The following is a 17,813-nucleotide window of genomic DNA, read 5'->3' as shown; positions in this document are numbered from 1 at the left end:
GTTTCGTTTTACGGTGGACAGACGGTAACATTACAGAGTTGTTGTTTTCTTTAGCTTGAAATAACCCCATACTTTGGACACTTTCTTCTTTGTCCCTCGCCATTTTCTCTCTTCCTCCACTTTGGAAACAGCTCCATTATAATGACGTCGTGTTCACAGCTTAAGCGCGATGTGAGACAGTAATTAAAAGTGTGTGGGGCAAATTAGCTTGAATACATCCATGACAGAGGACAGAGACAGCGATGTAACCTGAGTACCCTGCTCACTTATTGTTATTGGCTGGGGGCTGCAAAGTAACAGTACTCTGATAAATAGATTATCAAGATTCAGGTTTGCAAGATTTATTTAGAATCATCATGTTTAGTACAAGATGGCAAGAGTGTTGACAGGGAAGAAAGGACAAAAAGATGATCATCGAGCAAAATAAAACAATTTAAAGGATGATGGATATCTTTTTTTTCAAGTACACTGTGTGTCACGAAATGCTGAGTGAGCGCAGCAGGAGTGAGCCCAAACGCAAGACACTTGCGAGCTGAGGTGGAGTTCAGGATTTATTAGTCAATGCACAAATCCTTAGACAGTAACAGAAACCCACGTAAACAGACAAACACCGACCAACTATAACACAGGGATCATAACAGACAGAACCTAAATGAGAACACAGAACTAGAACACAGAGTACCGAGCAGACTAAACCAAAATGATGCAGAGAAAGAACTAGAAGCAAATACTACAACATGAACTAAGGCACAGGACTAGGAATAAAAGCCTTGGAACAAAAACCCAGACTCCCCAACCAGACACACAGACAGGACTGAAACCCAAAACCCAGACACAGAGAAAACAAAATCAAAACACAGAGAAGACATGGCCAAAATAATACTATCCAGACAAGCCCAGGACAGGATTGTGACACTGTGATATATAGATCCTTGTGTCTGTAGTATGCTAGCAGCGGGGCTCTTGAGTTGGTCATGTCTGTCAGTCGTTCTGTTGGTAGGTCCACTACTTTGGTCCAGACAGAAATATCTAAACATCTTTTGCTACAGATATTCATCACTAGCATAGCTGTAGTCACGTTAAATTGAGAAACGTAAAGTTCATGTTTTCGATCATTTATTTCAGTAACTTTCAGATTTATTTTTGAAAAAAGGGGCATAACTGAAAAAGCTTGGGAACAACAGGTCTATAGAACGGTGCATAAATAATGACAAGTGATAACCATACATTGCCTGAGCCCAAAGTGATGTCTTCAATACTCAAGCCTGCAAATTATTTGTATATATTTATTAATATTTTTACCTGCTAAATTGTTTTAACAATGAATTAATAATTAAACGTTGAACTATTTGATAGCATTACGATTAAAAGTATTGGCCTACATAATATGGTAGCTTGTGAACTCACAAGGCACTTACATTACATTAAAATCAGACTGTAACACAAAGAAAGATAAATGGGATAAACTGAATAGTAAGTCCTGCTTGACTGAAACTCAAATCACATGTATTTGAAACCAGGTTTGCAGACCATTCTGAACAGGACATGAGGTGTACGATATGGTTTCTATGTTTTAATAGTGTATTCCTGCGGGAGCTGGCAGAGCTGTTACATTTTATCAGTTTGCCACAGACAGGCACCTCTTGGGCCTCATTCTGAGCGGCTGGATTCAGATCAGCCCACATTCTCAATGTCAAGATGTTATAAATAGCCGGAACTGATTTGTACAGCTCCTCTGGCAGCTCATGCAGGGGGACATGATGTTCTTAGGGGTGGATCAATGGGTAGTCTGAAAGGGTTGGAAAACAAAGAAAAGATAAGCTAGCTGGTAGCAGCCTCCTGAAGGCACACACACCTCAGAGTACTGTGTGGATACAGAAAAATCATTCAAATAAAAACACTATTATTGCTGTTGATTTTTACTGCAAAGTGTTCAAATTGTCAAATTCTCTATTTCATCATGTCCAAGTTTGCTCTTTTTAGTAAGGGTTTGATTTTCTGACTCCGATAACTTTTAATTTAAATTTGAATTTAAATTTAGAGAACACTTAGAGTGGTACAAACATTTTGAGGCACAATCAATCTCAAGAAGAAGGTTAATATGTTCAGCTCTTCTGTTACATGCAATATTTTAAATGCCTCAAACATGGTTGGTTACATTGTTTGTCGCTTAGGTTGTAGGGCAGGTTAGCCATTATTTGTGGAGTTGGTGGTCCCATTCCCTGATGATCTTCTTCTTCCGCCTTTCAAAGTGTACTTCAGCAAGACACTGTACCCTAAATTACTCCCAGTATATGGGCTTAAAAAAATTAAGACATTTAAGACAAAAGTGTCATTAAAACTTTAGATTACAGCCTGCAACATGCAGCACAATTAGTTATTATACAACACAAGGTTTTATAATGAAAATAAAGTTTTTAGTCCCTTAATGCCACACACACACACACACACATCTTAACAGATAATTAATTTTATATATGGTGATAATATAAATAAAAAATATATACAGTTATTTATCTATAGGCAACATGTATACAATCAGGGCATTTTTTTATTTATGTGTGGAGTGAATGTAAGCAGCAGCAACAAGATGATAATAGGGTTTCATCTTCACATTAAAAAGTCTGACATTTGGGAAAGAGTGTCCATCTTGACTGCAATTGAGCACCAAGCATTACAGATGGAAACACAGTCCGCCTCCTCTCATGTTGCCAGAGTCTGCCTGGTGAGTGCTTGATCCAGGACGTGAATGAGCAGGTCTCTCTAAAGATTTGGGCAGTCTCTGATTTTCGTTTCTTGGCCAACCTGATTCCCATTTTGTCCAGAACAGACCTGGCCAACATGGCTTCGGCTGTCTTTCCTTTCCTCTGGGCGATCACTGCACCCACCATGGGCTATTCTATTGTTACAGGGTATGTATGACCATAAAATATCTGGATGTTTCAGGGAAGATGGAGTGATGACTTCTGCTTCGCTTAATAAATCTGGTGTGAGATGTGATTTTATTTCAAAATAACTTTATGACCACAGGGTTGTGTTCTAAGTCCCATGCTGTATTCTTTATACACATTTGACTGCATTTCCACATATCTCACCAACACAATCAACTTTGCAGATGACACAACAGTGATGGGACTGATTTCAAACTACAAGAAAATGGTATGGGGAGGAAATAAACAGGCTCAGACTGGTGCACAGACAATAACCTCCCACTGAACATTAAAAAGACAAAAGATCTTGATCTTCATCTATTTATTTTAGTATTTATTACTGTCTTTTTCTTATATTCAAGCACGGCACAGCACGTAAGATAAGTGATATTTGCATGGTACAGAATATTTTAATAAAAATACCAAGTCAAAAACTCTGTCAGTAGCACCGTGTGCTTTGCATCACATATAAGACTCAATCAGAGAGCCAGGTGTGAGCGTCTGCGTCATTGTTTCTAAAGTTCTCCGTTTTTGCCCGTCTTCACGAAAATCTTTGTTCCCCTTTGAGGGAACTCGAACTGTGTCGGTGACGACACTATGGGAACGCCTCTGGGCATGGCAGGGCTGAAATCATGAATGAAACTACTCCAATCCTATTGCCGTTGCTAGAACGGTTGCGTGTGACGGCGTAACTGGAGGCCCCTCAAGGAGCACGACGGCAACCGGACCCATGAGGTCCCATGCGGCTCTCTTTTCCGGATGTGTTCTCCCCGTGGCTCGGGCTCGGCTGTCCGACTCCCCTCTTCCCCGTTCGGGGGCCCGTTTTTCGGCTTCTCCCGCTCGAGGTGTGAGCCCGGAGAGGCTGCAGCTGTCCGGCTCTGAGGAGCTGGATGTGCTCAGCATTATGGAGAAGGAAGACTTCCAGGAGCCGGAGCAACGTCATCAGTCAGCGCCAAGCTATGACGAGCTCTTGGAGGTGGTGACACGGGCAGTGGGCAAGCTCCAGCTTGATTGGCCGCAGGCTGTGCCAGACACACAGGCTGGCAGTAAGCTGGATGAGCGCTTCCTGCGGCGCCGTGCGCCGCCTCCGTGCCGGTCTCTGCCCTTTTTCCCGGATTTGCATGACGAGTTGTGCAAATCCTGGGGCAAGCCATTCTCAGCACGTCTGACTACTTCCCCGCTCCGGGTTTACAGCAATGTCGCGGGGGTTAAGGGTTTCGGTTATGGGACGATGCCCCGTGTTGAGGATGCTTTGGCCAGCTATCTCTCGCCCAGTCTTGCGTTGTCCCTTAAAAAGCCGGCGCTGCCCACCAGAGCAGATGGACTCAGGAGGGGTCCCCTCTGAGGAGGACATCGCTGACCTCTGCAGAGCTACGGATTTATCTCAACGAGTCACAAAAGAGACTGTCCGCGCCATTGGCCGCTCCATGTCGGCGCTGGTGGCCACGGAGCGGCACCTGTGGCTCAACCTATCGGGCATCCAGGAGAGGGAGAAGACTGGTGGTCTGGACTAAGGTGCACTTGGAGCAGAGCCAGGTGTTGGGACAAGAAGTTCTCTCTCTGCTGGAGAAAGGGGCCATAGAATTCATTTCCCTGCCAGTCAGGGAGTCCGGGTTCTACAGCTGGTACTTCATAGTTCCCAAAAAGGATGGAGGATTGCGTCCGATTTTAGATCTGCGGTCCCTGAACCAATCTCAGGAGGAGATTCAGTTCAGGATGCTCACCGTCCCCGGCATCGTCAGTCACATCCAATCCGAGGATTGGTTTGTCACGATAGATCTGCGAGACGCATATTTCCGCATCTCCATCCGTCCCTCTCACAGGAAGTTCCTGAGGTTCGCCTTCGGGTGCGCGGCGTACCAGTATCGGGTTCTTCTGTTCGGCCTAGCACTCTCTCCTCGCACGTTCACCAAATGCATGGATGCAGCTCTGGCCCCGATGAGGCTCCAAGGCGTCTGCATACTGAACTACATCGACGACTGGCTCATTTTGGCTCTGTCTCGGGAGTTAGCGGTTTGGCATCGAGATGTCGTCCTCGCCCACCTTCAGCGTTTGGGGCTGCGGCTCAACGCGAAGAAGAGCGTGCTGACGTCTGCCCAACGGACTACGTTCCTAGGGGTGGTGTGGGACTCAACGACGATGCGGGCCCACCTGTTGCCTGCACACGTTGGGTCCATTTTGTCCTCAGTGACCAGAGTGAAGCTAGGCCACACCATCACTGTGAAACACTTTCAGAGGGTTTTGGGTCTCATGGTTGCAGCGTCCAGCGTAATCCCGTCTGGCCTGCTGCACACGAGAGCCCTGCAGTGGTGGTTAAAATCCAAGAGATTCTCCCCGAGGGGAAATCCGTTCCGTCTGATACAGGTTATGAGCAGGTGCCTTTGTTCCCTGTCAGTACGGAGGAAGCCTTGGTTCCTGTCCCAGGGTCCTGTGTTGGGAGCGTCGTGTCGCTGGACAATTATTTCGACAGACGCCTCACTCGCGGTCATGGACGGCCGCTTTGCAAGAGGCTCCTAGCAGGAGCATCATTTCTCTTGGTTTTCAGAGCTCTGAGGAGTTTTCTGCCCGCTCTCCGCGGTCACCACGTCATTGTCAGGACCGACAACACAGCGGTGGTGGCCTATTTGAATCACCAGGGGGGTCTGCGCTTGCGCCCGTTATGCAAACTGGCACATCACATCCTCCTGTGGTTCCAGTAGAGACTGCTGTCCCTCGATGTACGTCCCTGGGACCCAGAATCAGGGAGCAGACCTGCTGTCGAGACAGGGGCTGAGGCCCGGGGAATGGAGACTCCACCCCCAGGTGGTGGAGTTATTATGCAAAAGGTTCGGCCCCATAGACGTGGACTTTGTTTGCGTCTCGACAGACTACGCACTGTTCCCTGTGGTTCTCCCTCTCGCCCCCAGCCCCACTAGGGCTGGATGCCATGGTGTAGACGTGGCCGAGGCTGCGTCTGTATGCTTTTGGTTCTGGAGCGGGTCCGTCAGGACGGTGTCAACCTACTGCTAGTAGCCCCGTTTTGGCCGGCCTGAGTGTGGTTCTCGGACATAATATCGCTCCGCAAGGGCCCGCCATGGCAGGTCCTGCTGTCTCAGGCGGAGGGCCAGGTCTTTCACCCTTACCCCGCCCTGTGGAGACTGTGGGTCTGGCCCCTGAGGGGGCGCAATTCCTTGAGGCGGGCCTGACGGCGGGAACAGTCGAGATGCTGCTCAGCTCCAGAGCCCCGTCCACGAGAAGGACGTACGGCCTGAAGTGGAATGTGTTTACCACCTGGTGTAGAGAACGGGCGGTGTACCGGTTACCTGCCCGGTGACTATGTTCCTCCAGGACCGTTTCTCTGCTGGCCTTTCCCCATCCACACTCAAGGTGTATGTGGCTGCCATGGCAGCGTTCTACGCCCCTCTGAGGGATGGGCCCTTGGGGAGGCTTCCACTGGTCGTGTGCTTCCTCCGTGGAGCCCGGAGGATGAGACCCGTGACTCGTTCCAGGGTTCCCACTTGGGAGCTGGCAGTGGTTCTCGAAGCGCTGGCTGAGGCCCCCTTCGAACCCCTGGAGTCGTCTGAGGCCAAGCACCTGACCCTTAAGATGGCCTTTCTCCTCACTATCACCTCTCTGAGGAGGGTGGGGGATCTCCAGGCACTTTCGGTTTCTCCTCAATGCCTGGAGTTTGCCCCGGGGAGGGTCAGAGCCATCCTGCACCCCTGTCTGGGCTATGTCCCTAAGGTTCCGTCCAGGTTGGCAGGGTCTACGGTGCTGCAGGCCCACCTCATGTGACGCGGAGGACGGGAGACTTCATCTGCTCTGCCCGGTCAGAGCGCTGAGTATTTTCACTCTGAGGTCCTCTGTGTGTTTCGGGTCCCCCAAGGCTGGGCTCCCCGCTTCTAAACACACGATCAGCAACTGGATCGTTCAGACTATTTCCCTGGCCTATCAGGTGCGCGGGTTACCTTCACCTATGGCTGTAAGGGCGCACTCTACTCGAGGCATGCCGGCCTCTAGGGCCCTCCTCGCAGGGGTTACTGCACGCTGGGGGGCAGGGGGAGGCTTCGGCGTGTGCCGGTGTGCCAGTTATGCCGTCTACCGTTCTAGCAACGCCAATAGGATTGGAGTAGTTTCATTCATGATTTCAGCCCTGCCATGCCCAGAGGCGTTCCCATAGTGTCGTCACCGACGCAGTGTCTCATTCCCCTTCTCGGGGAACAAGGGTTACATACGTAACCCAAGACGTTTTCGGCGTTATACAGTGTGGAAGGGGCCTCTCACTCACTTTTACACCTATTTGTGTCACTTTTCATGTGATGAACTGAATGCAACACTAATGTTTTTTGAATTTGAATTTGAATGTTAGAGGATGCAAAAAAGACAAGAGATAACAAATCTAAACAGGAGCAGGACAGATAAACACAAGAGAAATGGAACTAAATATATCTGGTGGGAAGTTATGTCTGTTTTGGGGGATAACAATGAGTGAGAATCAAAGCTTCTTAGGTCAGCGGTGGTTGTTCCTATAGTAACAGCTCTTAGTTCTGAGATCTGTCTTAAAAGGAGTCTTAGAATTAGAATTACATTAGAATAGTGTAGGAGTACTGAAGACTTGACAAATCCAGTTTCTCTTCATCCTTTAAAAGGCAGATGAAGCTGCTGATGTCTGTGTTGTACCATCATAACAGGGTGGTGGGTTCAAATCCAGTCCAGCCTATCATTCAGGAGCTTTCTGTGCGTGTGTGTGTGTGTGTGTGTGTGTGCAAAACCAAATTACCAGAGAGCATGTCAAACTGTTGTTAGAGTACTGGGATCTATAAAAACCACTGCATCGCTATGGAAAATGCAACTACAACTTAGTCAACTTAGTTAACTAAAGTAGAAAGACAAACCAACACTCAGACACAGAGAGACATACCTACTAAGTAAATGACATGATAAATTGGTTAGCTAGCTCACAACGATGTTTATTGGTTTGATGCTCTGACTTAACGAGGTGTGACGGTGTGACAGTTTTTTTAACGAGGCATGACAGTGCGCCTGCGCAAGCTTGGAGAATGACGTATGCCTTTATTTTATTACTATAGTCATACGTCACCACCTCGTTTTAACAACTAAGCAACTTTTGCAACTTTGAGCACAAAATTAAGCTATTCGTCAAAAGATATTTGGCGAACTATGTGGGTAATCAACATTGTAAGGAAATGTCAAAATACACTGGAGGGGGGCTTTAAACCAGACACACAGTCAGTGGAAATGACTGTTAACATAAATAACCTGCTGTTCTGTAGCTGCTCATAATGATAAGTGCTTTTGGGAGAAAACTGTTTCACCTCATTTGTTTCTTAATTTACCCACAAATCAAAGAAATGCTCTCAATGTATCCTTAACAAATTGTGTCTTCTTAAATGGTCTGTTTAAAGATGTATATTAAACTGAGCATGAAATTAGAAAGTATAATGATATATATTTTTGTGAATATACAGATGCTAGGTTTGCAAGTACCTGGAATGAATATCAAAAGCCATCTGTTACTCCCAAATATTCTTTTGATTTGACATATACCACATGTAAATACAAATGTACAGCATGCGTTTTTTCACTTCAACAATTAAAATGTTGTATGTAATGTGTTTTTTTTTGGTGTTCTTTTTTGTGCCCACATCAAATTAGTTTCCCTTTTGGTAAAATAAAGTTAATCAATCATTATATGCCCATCTTTCCCATGCTTTTTTGTGAAATTCAAAAATCATCAACAAAACCCAAATGATTAGTTACTTTTCCTCAACATTCACAAGTATGCAGACCAGTATAGCAACCCTTAAGTTCCAACAGTCAGGTATACAGTAGGCTCCAGCCCCCACAAACCCAAAGATAAGAAGGTATAGATAACAGATGTTTTTTTCAAACTGTTAAATGCATTTATCTGGAGTGAGGCCTTAACGTATTTTGATTAATGATAAAATTCTACTACTACTAGGACTTGTCTCTGTACAGTCTATTGCAGAGACTGGAACATTTCATTGGCATTAAAGGAACCGCTCTAAGCTGGTTTAAGTCCTATTTATCAGATCGACTTCAGTTTGTACATGTTAACGATGAGTCCTCCATGCATGCCAAAGTTAGTCATGGAGTTCCTCAAGGATCTGTCCTCGGACCAATCCTCTTCACTTTATATATGCTTCCTTTAGGAAATATTATCAGGAAACATTCCATAAGCTTTCATTGTTATGCAGATGATACTCAGTTATATCTATCGATCAAACCAGATGAAACTCATCAGTTAGCTAAACTTCAAATGTGCCTTCAGCCTGGATGACCTGTAATTTTCTAATGTTAAACTCAGATAAAACTGAAGTTATTGTTCTGGGGCCTAAGCACCTCCGTCACGCATTATCTAAAGATATAGTTTCCCTTAATGGGATCGCCCTGACCTCCAGCACCACTGTGAGGAATCTTGGAGTTATCAGGAACATCCTGTCTAAAAATGATGCAGAAAAACTAGTCCATGCATTTGTTACTTCTAGGCTGGATTACTGCAATTCTTTATTATCAGGCTGCTCGAAAAACTCTTCAGCTGATCCAGAATGCTGCAGCACGTGTTCTGACAGGAACCAGGAAAAGAGATCATAGTTCTCCTGTCTTAGCTTCTTTGCATTGGCTTCCAGTAAAATCCAGAATACAATTTAAAATCATTCTTCTTACCTACAAAGCTCTTAATGATCAGGCACCATCTTATCTTAAAGAGCTCATAGTACCTTACTACCCCACCAGAGCACTGCTCTCCCAGAATGCAGGGTTACATGTGGTTCCTAGAGTCTCCAAAAGGAGCCAGAGCATTCAGCTATCAAGCTCCACTCCTGTGGAACCAGGTTCCAGTTTGGGTTCAGGAGGCAGACACCATCTCCACATTTAAGAGTAGGCTTAAGACTTTCCTCTTTGATAAAACTTATAGTTAGGGCTGGCTCAGGTTAGTCCTGAACCATCCCTTAGTTATGCTGCTTTAGGCCTAGACTGCCGGGGGATTTCCTATGATGCACTGAGCTCCTCTCTCCTCTACTTTCTCTCCCTCTGTATGCAACCTCATCCCATTATTGCATGTTACTAACACCTCTCTCTCTCTCTTTCTCTCTCTCTCTCGCTCTCTCTCTCCCTCTCTCTCTCTCGCTCTCTCTCTCCCTCTCTCTCCTTCACCCCAACCGGTCGAGGCAGATGGCCGCCCACCCTTGAGCCATGGTTCTGCTCGAGGTTTCTGCCTCTTAAAAGGAAGTTTTTCCTTGCCTCTGTCGCCTAGTGCTTGCTCTTGGTGGGAACTGTTGGGCTTCTGTAAATAGCATCATAGAGTACGGTCTAGACCTGCTCTTTTATGAAAAGCGCTGTGAGATAACTGTTGTTGTGATTTGGCGCTATATAAATGAAATTGAATTGAATTGAATAAAAGGAAGTTTTTCCTTGCCTCTGTCGCCTAGTGCTTGCTCTTGGTGGGAATTGTTGGGTTTCTGTAAATATCACAGAGTACTGTCTCGACCTGCTCTTTTATGAAAAGTGCTCTGAGATAACTGTTGTTGTGATTTGGCGCTATGTAAATAAAACTGAATTGAATTGAACTGAATAGATCACCTCCAGTAGTATCAGCAGCAACAGCAGCAGAAGCAGCATCCCCAGCAACCCCTCAACAGCAACTGTTCCCTGTAAGTTATGTCAGCCCACAGTGTTTTAAAGCTAGAGCTGGGTATTCACTTGTTTCTTTTTCAAAACTGCGTCACAGCATTTGCTGATGTATCGATACAGAAGCATCTGTATACGCATAACAACAAGGAATAAATCACTATATATTTCTGGATCGATATTTTGAGAACAGCCCTATTTAAATCTGTGTTCCATGTGCCCTTTATATGCTGCATCAGACCCATTTAAACTGGCTCCTCAAGGTTTCCTTTAATACATTTTCAAATGTAAAAAAAATGTGTAGTTTGCGTTCACCTTTGACAGGAAAAGTGAGGCGGGGCCATCCAGCTCTGCGCTGGACTTTCACTGCGTATGCCAGTGTCGGATTAGCTGGCTCAAGTTTATTTACACCAAGTCGGCTTTATCAGTTTTACATTTGTTTTTCAGTGCTTTTCCACTCAGGCGCCCTGCACAGTTTGCTATCTGGGTTTTTATTGTCAAATTCCACGATTACTTCTGCGATTTCTGCAGCTTTCAGGGGGGGCAGGGGTTTGTTTTACCACAAAACAATGGTAGGGGGAACACTGATATTAGTCATTGTCAGGATCTTGTTAAGGTTGTTGTTTAGGTATTGTGTAGGCCTACATGAAACTATGTTTTACAGTCTGTGTTTTTTCCATGACTAAACTCGTTCAGTTGCTGGAGATAATGAATAATCCTGTGTCCTCTTGGACATTATGCATTATATTTCAACTACAAATCACCAACCAAAACGTGGTTGCCTTTCAAGATGGCAGCATATCTCTACTCGTCTACATGTCTGTCTGTGTGATTGTCATCAATGTCATTGTCTCTCGATGTTGTTGTCTGAAAAGTTGCACCTGGGTAAAGTAGGCTACTGTCTTCATTCCATAAAACCACCAATAGTAGTGAATTTTGCAGGCGAACATTGCAGGTGGTTTGCAGGCAAGGTGCTGGGACTAACGCTGGGTGTTTTCTGCAATCTTCGCTTGTTACACAATACCATTGTATAAGGGAACCCGTCCATCACGCGTTGAACTTGGACTTAACTGAAGTGAAACTTACTCTCTCGCCGTTTTGGATGGCCTGGATCGCTCTGTCAGTACGGAACGTGGATCCTGTCCACCGGAGCTGAAACGCTGACACGCCGTTTGAGTCTGACGAGCCCAAACGTCTCACGATAAAGGGAAGTGCTTCTCTTTTCCCTCTGTAACTGGTGCTTGAAATTGTATCCCTGTTGTTTCAGACCCCGGCTGGTCCTGATTTGTTATTATTTTACTTCACAGCATTTCTTCATTTCACTGTGTGCCGGGGGAAGTGCGCTTCTGTTCGTGCGATGTTAAATTACTGCCCCTGTCTCTGTTCTTCTCCTCTGATGCTGTGGCCCGTCTGATCAGTGGTGTGGCTTTACAAGACAATTTTACAATTTCTGAAAGCTGCCTTTGTAGCTTTGTAGGGAAAGCAGGGGCGAAAGTACCATTTTTCAGAAAAACCTGATTTAAAAGATAATGTTTCAGAAAGAGATATATTTTTGCTGTGGTCACTAACTCACAGGTGTGGTCAATCAATATCAGGTGGTATTTTGTACAAATGTAGAACGACTTCCGTATAATTTCACTTTAAACATAAGTGGCACATTGTTACTTTCGACCCCGTCAGCTGGGACAAAAGTAACACAACAATACAAGCTAGATTTTTTGTGTTACCTTTGTATTTAATAAATAAACACGACTGTGACCTTGTTAATGTGTAACTGCAAACATCTTTTGTCCTTTTTCTTTTCTATCTATTTTTATTTTAAATATTCAGTTTCAAAAGTAACCTGACAGCCCAAACTTGAATTGTTTAGAATATTTCATATTATATTAAGGATATATTATAAATATATAATATAAATATGCAAATGTGTGCACATAAAACAGGGGGAAATGGTAAGATGGAGATTGAATCATGTCAGGTTCATAAACAAATAAAATAACTATTGATCGTGCACTGGGGATATTTTCATGTTGCAGCAGCTTCAGAAACAGTGAAAAAATGAAACATCATTTAGAAAGATAGGACAAAAATGAAAATAAACAATAAAATTAAGATAAAAATTAAAAAGCTATTTACAGAATAGGCCAAATTTCAAAAATTTACAAATTTTACATTTTGAGATCTGAATTTTGAGTGCACCTACTACAATGACCTCCTTAGGAGACAGGCCAAAATAAATATCAGCCGCTCTCTTAATATAAGCATGCAGCTTCCTCTCCTAGTCCAAGGAGAAGACTTACTAATGTGATCTGTACCTGTGGTCTAGTCTTCTCCCCAGTTATCACTGCCCTCCTCCTACATTATCTGAACAAAGCGACTTTATCAGCTGACCTGAGACTAATGTTTCTCATAGAGATGTCCAGAAACGCCTTCTGGCTGAATCAGACCTCTGTCTTTCTGACCCACGCTATTGGCATGTTCTGTTGGTATAATATGACATAAACATGTTTTAATAAATAAGCGGGACAAAAGAAACAATTGTGACAGGAACTCCTGACATATAAACTCGATTTATTTTTTTACTGAAAAACTCTGACAGGGCAAACTTCAGGGTGTGTTAAAGCACTAAATAACCTGTAGATTAATCCTTACTGTGACACATGAAACGAGAGACACAACTTGTAATTCGAAAAAGAGTCCCGCTTCAGAAATATACTTGCAGTGCTCGAAAACAGTTTTCCCGAAGACGGCATAGACAGGAAACTATGACCAAATCATGCGATATTTGGCAGCTCCATCAAGGGTTGCGTGCTGAAGGTGCTGTCACAGCTTGGACTGCAAATGCAGTCAGGGCTCTGAGAAAATCGCCTTGTTACTTTCGTCCCGTGTTACTTTTGCCCCGGTTTACCCCTACTACAAATAAATTCTTAGAATGAATCCTCCAACAAATCACTTAAGCTGAGGTGTCTAACTGTTGTAAGTTTCAATACCCCCTGCTGGTTTTATTCACTTGAATGTTCGCAGTTTGATCACTTAGATGGATAGGATTTGTATTTGGGTACACTCAACCAATGCTGATGTAATTGTCTTATCAGAAACTTGGCTAAAATCTGTTCTGAATGAGGATATCAGCATTGATGGTTATAATGTATATAGGACTGACTGATCCACAAGCAGCGGGAGTGTCGCAGTATATCAAAAGTAAGTTTCATGTGAATGTGATTCTCTCTAATTCAGTGAGTAAGCAATTTGAATTGTTACCTTTTGATCTCGAGGTCTCTAAAGCTGATGATACACGGGTCAACTTTTTGAGCAATGTTGCTGGGCAATCTTGCTAGTGGCAAGTCCGACTATGTTTTGAACGGATAGCAGCAGTGGGGCAGGTGGCGGAGTGGTGGGGGAAGGGGATTACGGTAGTAATCTTTACTCATTACCACTGACGACAAATAATAATAAATAAATTGGAACTGGTTACAACCAGTATTTGATGATTTTAAAGCTTACTGTGACTTGCTAAATCTCTTTCAGCTCATTGATAGTCTAGACTTAATTTGAAATTGCCAGAAAAATCATCTCAAATTGATCTTATCCTAACCAGTGTACCTTATAAATGCTCAGCAGCTTCTGTATTTGCAAATGACATTAGAGACCATGGTGTTGTTGCCACAGTCAGAAATAAAAAAATTCCCAAAACCAAGCTACGCATTATTAGCGTAACATGAAACATTTGATGGAACAAGGGTTTTTTATTTTTATTGGAATAAAATGTATCTTATTGCTGATGTTGAAAATGTCTGGAAATCTTTTTTATGATGGTTTTAAAGAAATTGTTGACAAGCAAGCTCCCCTCAAAGTATAGAGTAAAAGGCTGAAACAATGCATGATTCACTTCAGATTTAGCCAACTCAATACAAAAACAATAAGGCCTGGGTAAAAGCCAGGAAAACAAGCCTAGATTCTGACTGGCTGCTTTTCAGGAGACTGCGCAATTTGTGCACAATCGCTATTAGAAAAGCCAAAGCAGACCACTTTCTCATAGAAACTACAAACAATCTAAACAACCCCTTCAAGTTTTGGAAGACAATTAAATCCTTGGCTGGAAATAAAACTTGCATCGAGCTGCTGCTTGGCTGTTTTAACAAGCATTTCATTGCCTCTGGTTCCTTGTTTGACTCCCTCAACATTTTACATTTTAAAAGGGGGTGACCCAACAGATTTAAACAATTACAGACCCATCTTGAAATTGTCCGTCCTGGCTAACGTTACGGAAACTCTGGCAAATGAACAACTGAAAGAGTTTCTAACTACTAACAATATTTTGTCTAATTTTCAATCAGGTTTTCGGAAAACAATACAGCACAACTACAGCAACCCTAAAAGTACACTAAACCAGGGTCTTTGTCAGCTTCAACTTGCTTTTGATACTATACAATGTACCTTGCTTGATTTAAAAATTGCTTTGAATGACAACAAAACAAAACTTGTGTTGCTTTCCAATGCAAAATCAAAGTCACTAAACCTTCCACCCATCACTACTTCTCAGGGCTCAGGGAGATTGAGTCTGTATCCCAATAAGTATCTTGGTATCCTAATTGATGATTCTCTCTCTTTTAAACCTCACATTCAGCAATTGGAGAAAAAAATGAAGCTGAAATTGGGTTTTTATTTTAGTCATTAATTTCGTATTTTTATTACAAGTCTTGTTTTTCCTTTGAGGCCATATAGAGACTTGTTGCTGCCACTTTCATGTCAGTGCTGGACTATGGCAACGTTATATACATGCATGCATCCATTCAAAGCCTGAAACTGTTGGATACTGTTTACCATGGAGCTCTGAGGTTCATCACAAACTTTAGAGCCCTTACTCATCATTGGTCATTGTATGATCGGTTTGGTTGGTCTGCATTGTCCACCCGTAATCATTGGCACATTCTTATTTACAAGGCTATTCTTGGCCTGCTTCCTCCATACGTACAAAATCTATATCCAAAAGAACAGCACGGGAAGATATTGTCTTCGTTCTGAGGCCTAATTACTAATATCTGTCTCTCATGTCCGGACTGAATTGGGGAAAGGGGGGTTTAAGTATGCGGCTCCCTGCACTTGGAATCAGCTGCAAAATGTCCTGAGTCTTCAGGAGTCTGTTTCACTGGTTGCTTTAAAGTACTTTTAATTGACAGGGGGGTTGGCAATATGGGTGTAGATGTTATGATTGATTACTCTTATGATCCTTGTTGTTTACTACTTGTGGTAAATATTTATATTTTATGACCTTGTAACTTATTACTTATTCCCATTGTAAATTGTTATATGTTTTATGTTCATACTTTATGTTTTATATTTTAATGTCTACAACCTTGTTAATTGTAATTTAATTAATTGAAGCTCTTGGAAAAGTGAATTTTAATCTTAATGAGTTTTCTCTGGTTAAATAAATACAAATTATAAATAAACAACAATACCAACCTAGCCACCCACAGAAGCAGTTCCTCACTGGTAGAGCAGCTCAACCACTTATTTGGCTACTACGAGGAGAAGAGACCAGACATTGTCATCACTCCAGCACTCATTGTACAGCTTGTTGATGTCACACGCAAACTCCAGAACATCAGTGTAGGGAAAGCAGCTGGCCCAGATGGTGTTCCAGGACGGGCACTCAGACACTGTGCTGCGGCGCTAGCTGAGGCATTTACAAATAGTAAACTGCCTGTTCCAAAGCAGACTGCAGTAACCTGCCTCATGATCCAGTGACATTAACACTAATCATGAAATGCCTGAAAAGACTGGTCTTCAGGTACATCAAGGCTGCTTTCCAACCAACTCTAGATCACTGATGGAGAGGAGTCTGCGTACAGGGAGGAGGTACAGAGAGTGACAGACTGCTACATAGAGAATATCTTGGCAATTAACACCAAAAACTAAAGAACTGATCATTGATTTCAGGAAGAAGCTGAGCACAAGCACAAGAACAGTTTGATCTCCTCCCCACAGAGAAGAGATACAGGACCATGAGAGCACGAACCACGAGAATGATAAACAGTTTTTCCCCAAAGCCATTAGCACACTAAACTGAAATCTCACACCTTATAGACACTGCAATGTCATATTACCACCACTATTTATTTGATATTTAGTATTTTAACCTGTGCAATAAGCACTTCAATTCAACATTGTCACTATGTATATGTTGAATATTGTGTATGTGTGAACTGCAAGTGTGTGAATGTTAGATGTGTGGTTTTGTTTTGTTTTGTTTTGTTATGTATATTTTAAGCACTGGAGTGCACCTGAATTTCGTTTTAAGTTCCATGAATTGACAATAAAAGGAATCTAAATCTATATCATGCTATACTACAACTTCTGAACCGGTACTTCTGTACTAGCCTTTTCTGTCACAAAAACAAGGAGCAGTAAGTCCTAAAACATTTTATTGCAGTAGTGCCAGTGGAGGATGACCCTGTTCTGGCCAGTCCCCACCAGTTGGATGTATTTTATTATTTTTGGAAAACATCAGAACTGCTGGTGTTCCTTTCTTGCTTCATGAAGTGGACAATCAGCTTTTCATTAAAGTTGGACATGGACGAGTAGCTCTCATTGATCATTGTGTCACATTGTATCCTAATAAATTTCTGGGTGTGAATGTCTCATAACAGCATTTATTTCTCTTTTGTAAATGTATTTTGATGTAGTCAAAAGAAAAGGGTCCTCATAGTTCAGCAGACTATGGGCCATGGTTGTGTGGTTGTTTTTTCCATGACCCAGAGCAGTATTTGTGTTCAAATATGTTACAAAGACATTTTTTCAGCATTAATGTTAATCCATGTATTATTATTATACACATCAAAAAAACATATGTAAATAAAGATAATTATTTAAAGAGATGTTATTTTTCATGCCTAAATAATAGTGAACACAGAAAAAAATCCTGACTCAGGGCTAATTTATGCATGAAAGGATTAAGGACACCCGAGTCTTTAATGAGTTCCTGAAACCAGCAGGTACCACGATTTCCTATCATAAAGCTCTAACATTGTGTTCACAGCTGACAGAACTTCGCCTGGTATGTACACAGTGTCTGGTGACCAGAGAGTGTTGATGTTGCAATTGCAGGTTGGTCTTGTCTAGCAGGGAGCACATCAGTGGTGACAGGGCAGCAGAGTTCACAGTGTGCCACAGAGAAACAGCTGTGTCTGCAGGACGGCGGCTCACCTCTAGGCCCTGAGCTCACTGTCA

This window comes from Micropterus salmoides, unplaced genomic scaffold, assembly GCF_014851395.1.
Source record: "Micropterus salmoides isolate LMB-PRFRI ecotype aquatic unplaced genomic scaffold, ASM1485139v1 Ms_hic_scaffold_19, whole genome shotgun sequence".
Lineage (NCBI taxonomy): Eukaryota > Metazoa > Chordata > Actinopteri > Centrarchiformes > Centrarchidae > Micropterus > Micropterus salmoides.
The sequence above is the reverse complement of the archived record's forward strand: the minus strand, read 5'-3'. Positions refer to the sequence as shown.